The sequence below is a fragment of the Rosa chinensis genome, chromosome 7 (genome assembly GCF_002994745.2).
Source record: "Rosa chinensis cultivar Old Blush chromosome 7, RchiOBHm-V2, whole genome shotgun sequence".
Lineage (NCBI taxonomy): Eukaryota > Viridiplantae > Streptophyta > Magnoliopsida > Rosales > Rosaceae > Rosa > Rosa chinensis.
This window is the reverse complement of record NC_037094.1, coordinates 12,568,270-12,583,273: the sequence shown is the minus strand read 5'-3', so window position 1 is coordinate 12,583,273 and position 15,004 is coordinate 12,568,270. Positions and strand designations below refer to the sequence as shown.

General features: G+C 36.8%; 1 long non-coding RNA gene across 2 annotated transcripts; it reads left to right on the top strand.

The window, feature by feature from the left end:
* The first annotated feature begins 10,134 nt into the window (after positions 1-10,134).
* Positions 10,135-13,254, top strand: LOC112177418. 2 transcript variants are annotated; one of them, XR_005803306.1, is made up of 7 exons: positions 10,135-10,460; positions 11,180-11,238; positions 11,783-11,916; positions 12,137-12,183; positions 12,295-12,412; positions 12,535-12,674; positions 12,761-13,254. It is a non-coding gene; the product is annotated as an uncharacterized LOC112177418 (long non-coding RNA). The 2 variants fall into 2 exon arrangements; XR_005803305.1 differs by having other exon boundaries at positions 10,136-10,460; positions 11,783-11,958.
* Positions 13,255-15,004: the final 1,750 nt, after the last annotated feature.

Below are 15,004 nucleotides of genomic sequence, written 5' to 3'. Positions count from 1 at the left end.
GACAGTAGTAAACTAGTAATGGTAGGTATCATAATGAACATAAAGTAGAGGAGTAGTAATGAGCTAGATCCCTAAGGATTCATAGAGTCCTTCCAAACTGTACCATTGAAAATAAGATGAGACAAAAAGAACAAATATAGCACTATCAAAACTGAGATTTGAGGATGGCATTGTCAAGCTATAATTCATGTTATTTCTTATCCTTCATTTGGTTTGGAAGACCTCCATCAATACTATGTTGTCCCTCACCTTTGGTTACATTCACCAAATTGTATAAAGTGGTGAATGAGGCCGACAGATGTATGAGTTTAATTTTTGTTGCTAGAATGAGGCAAGATTAATTAGACTACAGAATACCATTTTGATTAAAGAAGCAACTGAATGTGCAGATGGACAGAAAATATGCAATAATGTCATTGTATAAGTTTCATTCTTTAGAGTATTGTTTTTGGCCATTTAGCTTTCTTTCTTATTTTGTTCAGGAAATTACTAAGGCCCTTTATGTAGTTATCTTGCTTCGATTTTTTTTTTTTTGCTCTCCCTACTTGACCAGCTTGACTTACTAAACCTAATGCTGACTATAATACTAAACAATATCTGTTTCACCGGACTAAGATTATAGATGAATAGAGGAGAAGAGAGATGCAGGTATTACCTATGGATTACTGATGTAGAGATTAGTTATCAGCTTTATCTGATTTGGAGAATTTCTGGTGGTAGTATATATCAATTAGTTATCAGCTTTACGAATCATATCGAATCTCATCGATATACTCATGCATTTCACTTTTGTTTCATACATAAATGATCACTATATCGATTCGAAGTTTGTAAGTAACATTGGTTGGTATATATTAGCATGTATCAATCAAATCATATTAAGAGTGTAGCAAATGACTAATATACAGCTCAGAGATGTATATGACTTCTATTTGGACAACTTGAATTGAAACTTTCAATATTTAAATCATAATCATAACAATTGGATATATGCACTTTTGGATGGCATGCAGAAGGTTGTGTTCAGATGGATAGAGAGTAATTTCAACTTTCTGAAGCTTATTTGTTTGTATATAGGTTCTGGACTGGCTTTTTTGGCTGAGGTGTCTTTGGTTGGACATTTGGACAGAAATTGCAAACCACTCGCTTCAACTTTAAAGGTTTGACACCATGGCTGCACAGATTAAGTTCCTAGAATAGTGGGAAGACAAGAGTTTGTATCAATATGTTGGCTATTGAAACCAAGTTCCTACACAAACTCTATATGTGGCATGTTTTACGTAGTTATATCAGCTTTTGGGAAATGCTTTTAACATTAAGAGATATATGGAATAGGTTTGATTACTCATTTGAGCATTTGCAATGTGTTTTCTTTCCAATTGATCAACGATCTAGACGTACCATTATTTACGTAATAATGGAGCATCAATTTTGCCTAATTCTGATCACACAATGATCAGGTAACAAAAATGGGACAAAAATACATTGTAATCAATCATATCACACATCGATTTTTAATGAATCAATGTCTTCTGATTTACACTCAGACAACAGAATTAATTGAACTCTGTTGTCCTACAAGTTAATCACACAACAGAAGCAATTGAACCCTGTTGTCCTAAAGTTAATCACACAACAGATATAGTCTAAGAACTGAAGTTAGAAGAGCAATCAGACAACAGACAAAATAAAAAAATGTTGTCTGATATGCTTAACATACAACGGTTGCAAACTGGCACTGTTGTCTGAAGACGCCCCTCAACTGCTGCGCAGCTGCGCTGGGCATCTACCGAGCCATCTGCCGAGCTATCACACAACGGTTATAACACATACCTGTTGTCTGTGTGTTTATCACACAACTGTGTTCCACCCACTCTACAACGGTGGGTCTTCAAATCACACAACGGTTTTCTGCCGTTGTCTGGTAACAAAATTGGTGTAGTGCTGAGCCCAGCAGGCCCACTCTCCCTCTGCAGGACCTAGCAGCCCAGCAGGCCTCACATACTCTTTGACTAGCGCATGAAAGCCTAGGTCACGAGCCCGCAGACTAAGCCCGATAGGCTTCACTATCAAGCCCACTCCTTCTTTGGTCCAGCAGAATCAAAATAAAAATGATTTCATATTGTAAATCATATTGTAAATAAATTCACCATATCTAATATGTGTAATTAATTGCCAGAAGCATTTATTCACATAATTGTGTGATAATTAATCTGTTATATTACTAGCATGCAATTAATATCTCAATTGATTTGTGATTTTTATTTATCCAAATTTGTGAGATTATTTCAATTTGCTCAATTCGATCAATATTATTGTGTTACTTGTCTAAATTTTCGCACTAGAATATATGTGTAGAAAATGCAGGTACCTAATGAACTAGAAGTTTCAAATGAACCAGTAGTTCGTATATAAATCGAATTCGTAGTTTCGATAATGCCATTTAAGAAACTTGAAGTTTCCTTCATAAATTCACCACACATGATAAAACTAGTAGCTTTTACATGTCTAATCCGATTTTTCATACCATGTTATAGAACCTGAAGTTCTCATTACTTGCTTATGGATGATATTACCCAAAGCACTAATATTATTTGTTCCTTTCCTGTAAGAAATGTCAAATCTCAACATGTTTGACTTTATTGCTTTGGAGGTCTCCAGAAGAAACTATCTAAAGTGGACTCAAGATGTGAAAATTCATCTGACTACAAAGAAGATGAGATCAACAATCGATACTCATGACAATGTCGTCATTAAGGCTTTTAAGGCGAGTGTCATCATGTTCATAAAGAAACATATGAAGAAAGCACTCCAAGTTGAGTATCCAATTAAGAGGATACACAGACTCTTTGGGTTGCTCTGGAAGAGCACTTTCACCATCAGATGACCATTTTCTTGCTTGAAGCAAGACATGATTGGCAAAACAAACAAAAAAACCCATATGACCACCATCCACGTGGCCAAGGCCAACGTTGTAGGAACCGTGATGCCCTAACTCAACAAGCCTGAGTTGAAAGGAACACTGGTCCAGCCCGTCGCCACCAGAATCAGCATGATCTTTGTTATCGATGTGGAGGAATAGACTGTTGGTCCCGCACCTGTTGTGCGATAGCCGAAGCAGTAGATGAGTATTACGCCGGTCGCGGAACTCGAAATACCAACTTTATTAAAGGGTCATTTTCTATTGATTCCACACTAGAGATCACGGATTTTCAGGCAGTTACTAAACATACCGAGGATTAGAACTCGAAGACATGGGTATAATTGGCCCCTTGTGCCATATCTATTTCATCTTAATGAATGAAACATCTTCAGATTTTGGTGATTTATGTTTTCAATTATTTTGGATTATAGAAATGTGGTTATGTTCGAATATATTTAATTCAATAAACTTATTCATACATGTGATCCATTGAATTAAATAAATGAATAGGCATATTCTGTGGGGAAGTTTGTTGTCTGGTTGAAAGTGCTATTACGCACACCATACTCCCAGATCGGAGATATTTTTCAAACTTATTGTCTATTCATACATCTGTGACAACCGTATCATGCCAATCCAACCTGATAGAGGGTTATGGCAAAACCCACTATATGTTGTCCAATGGTACTGAACTTACCATTAATGAGGCCTTATAATCTCCACGTTCCAGAAGAACGTTATTGAGTATTAAGGATATTCGAACCAACAGTTACCACGTTGAAACCACTAAGAAAAATGCCTGGAATATCTTTACATAACCTCCGAGTGTGCGGCCAGAAGCGTACATTGGAGAAATTGAAATCTGTTAGCTAGAAGCTAACTAATTCAAGCAACTACTTGCTATGGCATGACCGTTTGGGACACCCAGGTCACAGTATGATGCACCGTATCCTCAACTCATCATAGGTGCATCCCCTTCTGAATAAGGGTCTTGTATATAATGACACGTTATGCCATACTAGACCATCATATGCAAAGACTAGTACATACACCACCATTTTTCTGCACAGAATGCAAGGGAAATTTGTGGACATATCCAACCACCATGTGGACCAGTTAAATATTAATGGTTTTGGTTGATGTATCGACAAAGTGATCACATGTTACACTATTGTCCACAAGAAAACGCTGCTTTTGCTAAACTCTCACCCAGATCATGAAATTGATGGTTCACCACTCGGATTATCCCATAAAGTCTATAAGATTTGATAATACCGGAGAGTTTACATCGAAGTCTTTCGATGATTATTACATATCCCTTGGGATTGATACTGAACATATAGTTCCCTATGTTCACACCCAAGATGGTCTCGCAAATAGAATCTTGGTAATGCGCACCAAGCTCCTAGTTTTTTTGTGGGGCTATGCAATCTTGCATGCAGCTATGTTGGTCCCGTTGAGGCCCATTGCTACCCAACCTTACTCCGCGTTACAATTGGTGACTGGGTACGAACCTGATGTTTCGCACTTACGCGCATTTTGGTATACAGTCCTCGTGCCAATTGTGCCGTCACAACGTACAAAATTGGGTCCTCAACAAAGGATGGGCATACATGTCGATTATGAATCCCATCCATTATGTGCTCTTTCGAGCCCTTAACAGGCGATCTCTTTACCACTAGATTTGGGGATTGTCACTTTGATGAGACAGTCTTCCAGCCGTTAAGGGGAGATAAGAACGTTACCGTTCCTGATGAACGACGTGAATTGACGTGGAATGTCCCCACTATGTCTCATCTTGATCCCCGAACCGCACAATGTGATAATGAAGTGCGGAGAATTCTAGATCTACAGAGTGTAGCCCAAAATATGCCAGACGTTTTCTCTGATCTAGCTAAAGTGACGAGATCATATATACCTGCTGCAAATGTGCCTGCAAGGATAGACGTCCCTGTAGGATGTGTCGTCCCAGATGGACGAGGTACGACCATGGCGGCTAACCAGTCACATGTCCCTGCCCAGAAGCCAGGTAGACCATTAGGTTCGAAGGATTTTTATCCCCAGAAGAGGGTAAAACTGGCACCAACGAATCCACTAGACATCGCAATCTCAAACCAATTCATCTCATGAGATAAATCCGGATTATGGGTCTGTCCTAGAAGAGACGATGTTGGGGGACGCTCCAACATTTGAACCCACTCTCGAGAATAGAGAAATCTCTGTAAATTTAGTGAGATTTGGAATTGGAATGAGATCATCATCGATGATATATTAGTATTTGCGGTGGCCACCGAAAATATAATAAGCGATGACCTCGAACCCTGCTTTGTTGATAAATATTAACGAAGAGAAGACTGGCCAAAAAGGAAATAAGCAATCCAGGTCAAAATAGATTCCTTGATAAAGAGAAAGGTGTTTGGACCTGTTGTTCCTACACCTCCCCATGTTAAACCCGTAGAATTTAAATGGGTATTTGTAAGGAAGCGTAATGAGAAAAACGAGATTGTGATACACAAGACTCGTCTAGTGGTGCAATAATTTTCTCAACGCCCTGTGGTTGATTACGAGGAGACGTATTCTCCCATAATGGACGTCATAACGTTCCACTACCTTTTCAGTTTGGTAGTTTCCGAAAAACTGAATATGCAGCTTATGAATGTGGTCGTAACTTATCTCTATGGGGATCACGATACAGAGATATACATGAAAGTTCCTGAAAGACTTATGATACCCGATGCAAATAGTTCTAGACCACGGAACACGCTCTCCATTAGTTTTGAGGCGTTCACTTTATGGATTGAAACAATCTAGACGGAGGTGGTATAACCGTCTAAGTGAATATTTAATCGGGATGGGATATGTGAATAATAAACTATGCCCATGCGTGTTTATTAAGGAAACAAGTTCCTAGTTTGGAATTGTGGCGGTCTATGTCAATGACATGAATTTGATCGATACTCCTAAAGAGATCAAGGAAACCGCAAAGCACCTGAAGTTGGAATTTGAGATGAAAGGCCTTAGGAGAACAAATTATTGTCTCGACCTGGAGCCCGAGCACAGTGCAGATGAAATTTTGGTCCATCAACCAAATTACATCCAGAAGATGTTAAGATGCTTTAATGAGGATAAAAGCAAGCACACCCATGGTCGTCTAAAGTCTAGAGAGAACCGTATCGTCCTGCAGATGATAACGAAGAGATATTGGTGCCAGAAGTCCCATATATAAGTGCAATAGGCGCATTATTGTACTTGGCTTAATGCCCTGGACAGGACATCTCATTTGATGTGAACTTGTTAGCTAGATATAGCTCTGCGCCAACACGCTGCCACTGGAATGACATAAAAGACATTTTTCGCTACCTTAGAGGTACGGCGGATATGGGCTTATTCTATCCCTATGCATCAAGGAATGGATCAAACCCCCTTGTTCCTCAGAATGATGCTCGCCTTGTTGGATATGCTGATATAGACTATCTATCAGACCCGCACAAGGCATGTCCCCAGATTGGTTATGTCTTTACCATTGGGAATACTGCAATTTCTTGGAGGTCTACGAAATAGACACTTGTTGCTACCTCTTCGAATCATGCTGAGATACTAGCTCTTCACGAAGCAGTATGTGAATGTACATGGCTGAAAGCCGTTACAAAGCATGTTCGAAGCACATGTGGACTGCATTCCACCACTGATGAACCAACCATTATCTACGAGGATAATGCTGCTTACATAGAGCAGATAAAGATGAGTTTCATCAAAGGAGACAACACCAAACATATTGTACCGAAGTTCTCCTTCAATCAGCAACAACAAGAGCATCAGAAGATTGAAGTTAAGCAGATTTGATCTGAAGACAGTCATGCAGACCTCTTTACCAAGTCACTACCAAAGTCTACATTCTAGAAGCATGTTCAAGGTATTGGTCTACGTAAACTATCTGAATTACCTAACATGTAATTTTCAGGGGGAGTCGAAATTAGGGGGAGTATCCTGAAGCATACCCACTTGACCATCGTGTACTCTTTTTGTCCGGGTTATTTTGTCCCACTGGGTTTTGTTACCTGGCAAGGTTTTAACGAGGCACATCTTTAGCATGGTCACCCCAATTATAGTACATCCTGAAGATGCTTTGATTTGACATATATGCATTTGCTCATCTTTTCCCTTCGACCACGGGTTTCTCCCACTGGGTTTACCGGGCAAGGTTTTGGTGTAGCGACTCTAATGCATCCCTCTCGTAGACATACTACCTACTTATAGTGCTGATAAGAAGACTTCACCTATCTCTAAAGCTATGATACTGCCACTCCACACTCAAGTGCGTTGTGCTCTTTTTCTCCTTCGACCAAGATTGTTTTTTTCCCACAGGACTTTTATTACTTGGCAAGGTTTTTGACGAGGCAACTTAGAAGCGCTCAGCCTATGCAACACTATTGACATGGAATATCCAAGGGGGAGTGTTGTAAATATTAGTGGATAATCATGTAAATAGATGATGAGTAATAGGTGCCTATCCCTATAGATTGGTGATTGATAGGTTGTAATTGTAGGAATGATTGGATTGTAATTAAGCATTACCCTTTTGTGCACACCCTGTAGTCCTATATAAGGCTCCTCATGGTGAGATGAATAAGACACACAATCTGATTCTCTGTGTCCAAACTCTCTCTTTCTCTCTCAGAAATTTTGCTGTTTTACAACATAAAGCATAAAGGTAAAGACTTTGTTCCAAAAACAGATTTGAAAGGAATTGACGAATAAATATGCCAACACTGAAAATGAAAATCGATTCTGTTTCAGGCCATCATCTTTACAATCAGATAAACATGAAAAAAAAAAATCAGTTTCCATTGAAAGTCATCATACGTGCCACAAAAATCAGCAAAGAAATCGCTACCATAACTTCATGTAACTAAATACAGGGAGATCACTACCACCTATTGCAGATGATCAAAGGGTACATATAGAAGTTCATGAATGTAAATGAAAGCAAATTCATATTCATCTTGTATTCACAATTAGTGTTTGATAGGACCTAATTCAAAATTGAGAAACTAACACTTACCAAGGTCCTCTCCCTTCTTCAACAGTTTCAAAGCTAATCGAATGGTTGTTCAAAAGCTAATGAACTCACTGAGCCACGGAGGCCCATTCATGATGCACTACTCCATTGTCTTCTCTATTATGTCCAAATTTCACATAACCTACAGGAGCAGCAAAAAGTCTTCCATACTGAGAACTATATTAAGATAAATGTTATTGTCTAAACAGTCCCATATGTTATGAACTTATGATCCTCACATCGTACTTAAAAACATTCATAGATATCCATGTATAAACCACGAAAAGGAAAATCATTGGTGACAGGAAATACAAATCACCTCGAGTGAATTCCTCTAACCTGCTTCAAATTTCTCAATGAGACTTAAATTGAGTGGTGAAAAGTTAAACAAAATAAACAAATCAAAGCTAAAAATAACGCATTGCAGTTTTTTTTTTTTTTGGTGCAGTGATACTTGGCTACAATAGTGTGTGTAAAATAACAAAAGTTAGTGATATCAAGATTGTTGAAAAATCTATTAAAGAGAGAAAAGTCAAAATACATAATAAATTTTAGAAGAGTATCGATGTTAATGCACAAATAAAATTTTTTACTTAAAACTTCACTCACCTTTCACACACAGAAGACCAAATTATTGTTCACTTCTCTATTGTTACCGACTGATTTCGGTTTTTGAGATAGAACTGAAGCGCACAAAATAGTTTTCAGAATGAGGTTCATCTATTACAGAATATGGATAAATACAATTGTTAGCATTGGTTAATTACCAAAAGGATATGAAGTAGTAAACTGTATATGCTTTTTGCAAATCTTGATATGAAGTATATTAACTCATTTGGTTATAGTTTGATATTCATATGAATAAATGCTATGGTTAATATTGGTAGACATTCTTTTTCTTAGCAAATTGAAACAGACGGATCAAAAAATATATATAAACAGTAAAACCAACATACAATTAATCGAATAGCTTCAAGTGTTTTCAATTAATCAACCAGATTTGGAAGTGGAAGACAAACCAAATTTCTAAACTGTAAAGATTTATATCAATTGACGATGATGTTAGAACCAAAATACATATCGAGTCAAAATAGAGATGATATGAACCTATACTAGATCAAAACATGTATATAAACTACTGCAGATTACCAGAATGTGTAATTGAACTCGGGATTGAAAATATCCTACCAATCCTGTATCTGCAGAAAACAGGAACATAAGAACATCGATGCAGAAACTTACTTGATGCACTTGCATTGTCCATAACAGTCTTCTCCTGAATCCACCTTGATTTTCTTTTAGTAATGGGACTAATTTTTGAGAAAGAACTCGTGTTTGAGAAGGGATAAGTCTGACATTCATATAGAGGCTTTGCATGACAGTTTCATCCATAAAGAAACTGTCATTTGCTTAACTGTTTTATCAAACCATCAACTGCTCATCAACTGCACAGATTTTGAATTTAAATACAAACTTATCCATAAACAGAATTGAATAATAGCTTGTACACATGTAATTTTAAACTCTGATCAATTTTCATAATTATATACTAGCATTTTTCTCCACATGCTCTGCATGTGCAAGTTATTAATTTTTTTTTCTTCAGAAAATAAAAAAGTTGGTTATTGCAGAGAAAAGAAAGTGAGAGAGAAAAAAGTGGGCTGTGGATTTTTTTTTCAAATTTTTTAAATAAAAATATATTTTGTAAATGTCTTAATTATCCATGTGATTTAATTAATTCTCAAAGTTTATTAATATTCTAGGGTCAATTCTGTTAAAATTTTAGATTTTGGCTAACAAAGCCTCTTCTCTTAATAATAGTCTAGATACACACATGTATATATCTGCATATCAGTAAAACTTTGTGCAATGTCTAGTTCTATATACATAAGCTATATCATTATCTTACAGATGAACCAAAAGCACAAAAAAAAAAAAAAAAAAAAAGACGAATCAGAAACCAGAGTGTATCAAAAGTAGCAGAAACAATCATTTTGGGTATAGATGAACAATCTGGTAAAACAAATGATCGTAATTGTTTGATCAAAATATCAGTGCTTACTATATTGGGCTAATTCTATTATATCAGTATAAAATTTACTATATACTAAAGATGAGTTCCACTGTGCCACTGTTCCTAAGGCAATAGTAAGGAACAGTTCGTGGGGCAGGAAAGGACGGTTCTGCCCTCCATGGAGATGTTTTTTGTTCCGCGGTGTATCGATCTGATGTTCCGCTCTCTTCTAGAGCCGTCTACTCTAATCTCTCACACGCGAGTCAAAATCCACCTCAATGCCCTAAAATCAGTACAAAAAGAGCTACTCAAAGAGTCGCAGAACATAGTGGAGAGTCAAAATCCACCTCACAAAGAACTGTGTTGACGACCATAACTTCCAAAACAGAGCCGACCCAGAAGTTAGTTTTCTCATACGAGCACAAAGCCACCATCTTTGCTGCAGATCCAAGCTCAGAACCAAGGTTAGCAATTGAATTTTCAGGGTATTGACTCTTCGAGATGATCGGTTTTAGCTTTCGATAAAAACTGTTTTTGTTTTTTTTTTTTTCTCCGGATTTGTGGCTTTTTGAGAATTTGATTTGAAATTTCTTCTAGGTTGTATAATTGATTGGTCAAGGATTGGATTTGAAATAGAATTCTCTGTGTTAGCAATAGAATATCTAAATCAGTATATAGCATGTTTTATTCATCCTGCAGTTGGCACTTTTGAATGCGAGATATTGATTCCAATTGAATAATGTGTAAATTAGGACTTTGCAATTGTATAGTACTTTCATTATTTGTTAATTTAGGATAGAACAATGTATAAAAGATTTGCTCTGAAAGTGGTTTGAATTATCTGTTCAGTCTGATATTTTATAATACAACACTGATTTCACAGCAGGATTTCCTGAGTAGCTTCTTTGGAAGAATGATCGATTTTTTTTTTTTTAATACTAGGAACACAGTGTTATGTGATTCTAGGAAATACCCGTTGAAAGAACCGTTTGTGGAATTGTTGAAAGGGAGCTTGAATACTTTTCCCAATGCATTCACCTATCCTGATAGAACACTTGAATACTTTTAATACTTATGAAAAGTTTTATCATCTATATTGTATTGACAATTTTGGACGTGCTGAATGTTTCTCCTAGCACTAGGAAATGATGATTGACTATGTTGTTGTCCCTGCGGCTTCCAGTTTTGGCCTTGAAGAGGATTATAAATACTGGACGAGATCAATCAGGGAATTTTTGACAGGTGTGTTTTCCTTGGTTTACTTTTAGCAGCATGCTTTTACCAGAAATTTTGAAATTGTTGCTGTTAGTTGAAGCTCTTTTTTTTCGAGGCATTTAGGCTTGGTTTAATCAGTAGTTGAGTAGATAAAAGGTACTTAAATTAAGAAATTTATGTGAATACAGGGGAGGAGTTGGAGAAGCTCGCTTTAGATGTAGGTTTTTCTGATGCAAGATATTATGATTAAAAATTAGAAAGATGAAAAAAAAAAACAGAAAAGCTAGAATCTTAGTTGACTTGAATTAAAACATGATTGATTAGGTGAAGCCCAAAATGTTAAGTCGTTGAGCTTACATTCATATTGATCCCATATGTATGCTAGCTGCATGGTTTTAAATTATAAATTAAGCATTATGAAGCCTACTGGAAAGAAGTTATGCCAAGTGAAGTCAACAATATTTTTTTTTCAATCATGAGTCTATGCATTGGTTTAGGAAAAATTACTGATCATTCAATAGAAGGATTCTACTATATGATATATATCTTATTAAGCATTCTTATCTTTCAGATCAGGTCGCATATATGTGATTGACACAAAAACAGATCCAGAAGCTCCCTCTCTGCATAAAGTTGTTGACCCTGAAGACATCGTACAGAAGATTGGATTGGCATACCCACACACATCTCACTGCCTTGCATCTGGTGATTTCTTCTCCTTGACTCAAAGTTTAATGTCAAGGGAAGGTAACACCCTCTGTTCCAGTTGTCTACTACTCTATCTTCGTTGGTTGGTTATTTGTTTTTATTGGTTGGTTGTTGGTTTGTCTAAAGAAAAGGGGTACAATTTTGTTTGTTTGATTCTTTTTTCCTTTCATTTTCCTTGTAACAATTTTTTTTTTGTCTTTTGACTTGGTTTGTGCAGGTTTCTCAAGCTATATTAAGTTCTTTTTTGAATCAGTTTGTGGAGAGGTTTGTGATTTCAAGGGAAATTTTAAGTATTATGTTTTCAATTTGTTTGTTGGTTGATTATAGTGACTACTATATTGGACTCTATTCGTGAGGATATATCTTTTGCTGCAGGTTTATCGTCTGGGAGACTGTCACCTCTTTTATCGAAAATGTCCAAGATAACTGTATTTCTTTGTCAAGTCATTGTATCTGATGAAATCTGGCTTGGCCTTGACACCTGCTACCACAGGTGTGTGGAATTTTTCCATTTCTTTTACTCAACATGGAAATAGTCAATTTCTATTATGACTGATGCTTGGATGGATGAGTCAAAGCCTTATTTTCTTTCTCATCGTGTATTCAACTTTACAGTTTGGAATGAGATCCAGAAGTCATCACTGTCATCTGTTTGACTTGGAGAATGGTAGTATGAGCAACATTGGCTATTCTCAATTGTTCCATACCCCCATCAAATTGGCCTACTAATTGATGTCCACCTGTATCCTTTGAATGTAAGTTCAAATCTTTTGTTGTTACTTTATTATAATTCTTATTGGTTACAAAATTTTAAGTTTGTATTTTTTATTTCCCTGAGCAGCCATTAGATATGTCAAAATGCATAGTTAAGGAACAATCGGCAGGAACAATATTTTGGGGCTTTGAAGAAGTAACCCTATTACAGGGAGGAGATAACCCTTTGATTTGTGTATAACGTGGCTCAACTCCTTTATGCTGGTTTTAGAATTTAGCTTTTTCAAGTAAAGCCAGCTTATGTGGTTAGTTAATTCTCTGAGCACAGTCTCTTAAACATAAAGCACACTAATGCTTACAATTTGGTGATGAGAGCTTGACAACATAACAGATTGTTGTAGCAAGTGAACATGACTCTAAGAGGTCATATACATGGTTGTATACAGCACCCCGGAATTGTGTTGATCAATCTAGCTAGAAGGATTCCCTTTTTGAAGCATCTTTCTCCTACTTTGCTTTTGGACCCTGCTTTTGTAGACATGTAATGTATCTAATAATTGTAAATGCAATATTTCTTACCTAAATCATATTGACAATATACAAACATCTTCTTCACCTCAATCAACACTTTTTTTTTTTTTTCATTTCATTCGTAGATCCCCGCAGCAACGCGCGGGCAATCTTGCTAGTCTTACCAAGTTATGAGTGATGGGGATGTTGATGGGTGCTGTTGATGTCGGCGAAGGAGAGAGACTGATGTTGATAAAGGCTTCTGGTATATACTTTGGAAAAGAAAAGACCTTTCTTGAGAAGAGAAGTGACTGGATAAGATGATTCAGATCTTTGAAGTTTGAACTCACTAATTGTTTCACATTATCTAATTGAGCAATGCTTGTTTTATGCTGTGTCACTGTAAGGAAAACTCCAAACCTATTCTATGGTAATTACTTAATATACGAAAGTTTGGTTTACTATTCACACATGTTCATTGGGTGTGGAAAGGACGTTTTTGCCCTTGCTTTTGACCTACAATCTCAGGCTGCCATTTGTGTATATATCAGCATAAGCGTCACGGTCAGGTCTCGAAGCTTCTATCTACTCCCAGATTATGAACTGAGCCACCGAGATCAACGGCGAAAATAGCTTGGTACGGTATTGGTGAACGGGGAGCTGTTGTTTCGGAAAAGGTTGCTGCTAGAATTTTGATCGAGTTTGGGAGGAAGTTTTCAATAGGTATGTGTTTGATTTGGGTTCTTTTTCAGTTGTCCAGAATTGTGGTCTTAAGTCAGTTTTTTGTAGTTGAATTTTGTGTATTTCTTCTGTTTTTCTACAGCCGTGTTCTTCGGGAAGCATTTGTTTACACCGACCTCCACTGTTACACCCAAATACTCAGATCATTGCTCCCAATCGTGACACTACCAATTCTTCGGCGTCGTCTACAGCCGTGTAAGCGATATTGACAGAGTTCAGTTCGTTGCTTTTGATCTGTGAATTTGGATTTGCTTTCTTTCTTTCTTTCTGCTCATTATCTCCTCTATTTTCTGGTGAGATGGTTGGATTCTATTCAATCTTGAGCATCAGAGCGCGAATCATCTATTCCATAAAAGTTAATCATGAATCATTTGTTCCTCCCATTTTGCTGGGAAACTGTTTTTTATTTTTGAGCATGGTGGTTGGTCAAGCGCGTGAACAATGTTATTTGGTGTGAGCTTGAGAAATTTGTGACTCTCTCTTTCTGTGTTATTAGAACCAGTGAGAGCTTAATTGTTTTCTGTAGCTTAATTATTCTGTGTTATTAGAACCATTGAGGCTAGAGATGTGATGCTTAGGAAGACAAAGGGTGGTGGATCAACATTTTGATCCATTTGATAATCCTTCATATTGCGAGTGGGTGTGCTCAAGCTCAATGGTAGAATAATACCCCCTTTATTAACATGCACATAAAGCAAGCAATGGTCACCCATAAGTTAAAGATACTGAGAAATAGCGTTCCACCAGTCAATGTGCTGTAGGTTCAAATTTTGTTAAAAGCTAGATAGAGCATTTTTATATTGAAGTGTATGATATTGGACGCCCAAAAGGATTGAAAGAAGGCTATTTGTGTTATGAGATTTTTGTACTTGCAATTCAATTTGAAAACATTTTGATATCAGAGAAAAGAAAAGAAAAAAGATCAAAGCTTTCACATGACTGATGAGTTGCCATTTTTCATATATTTCATCTCCCATACTGACTACACAAAAAGATTGAAGATAATGGATATAATATTAGAAACTGTTACAGATTCTATAAATTTGAAATAAATGTACTAATGTACAAATGATAATTGTTATAACATCTCCTTATGGTCTTGATACTGCTCTTATTTGTA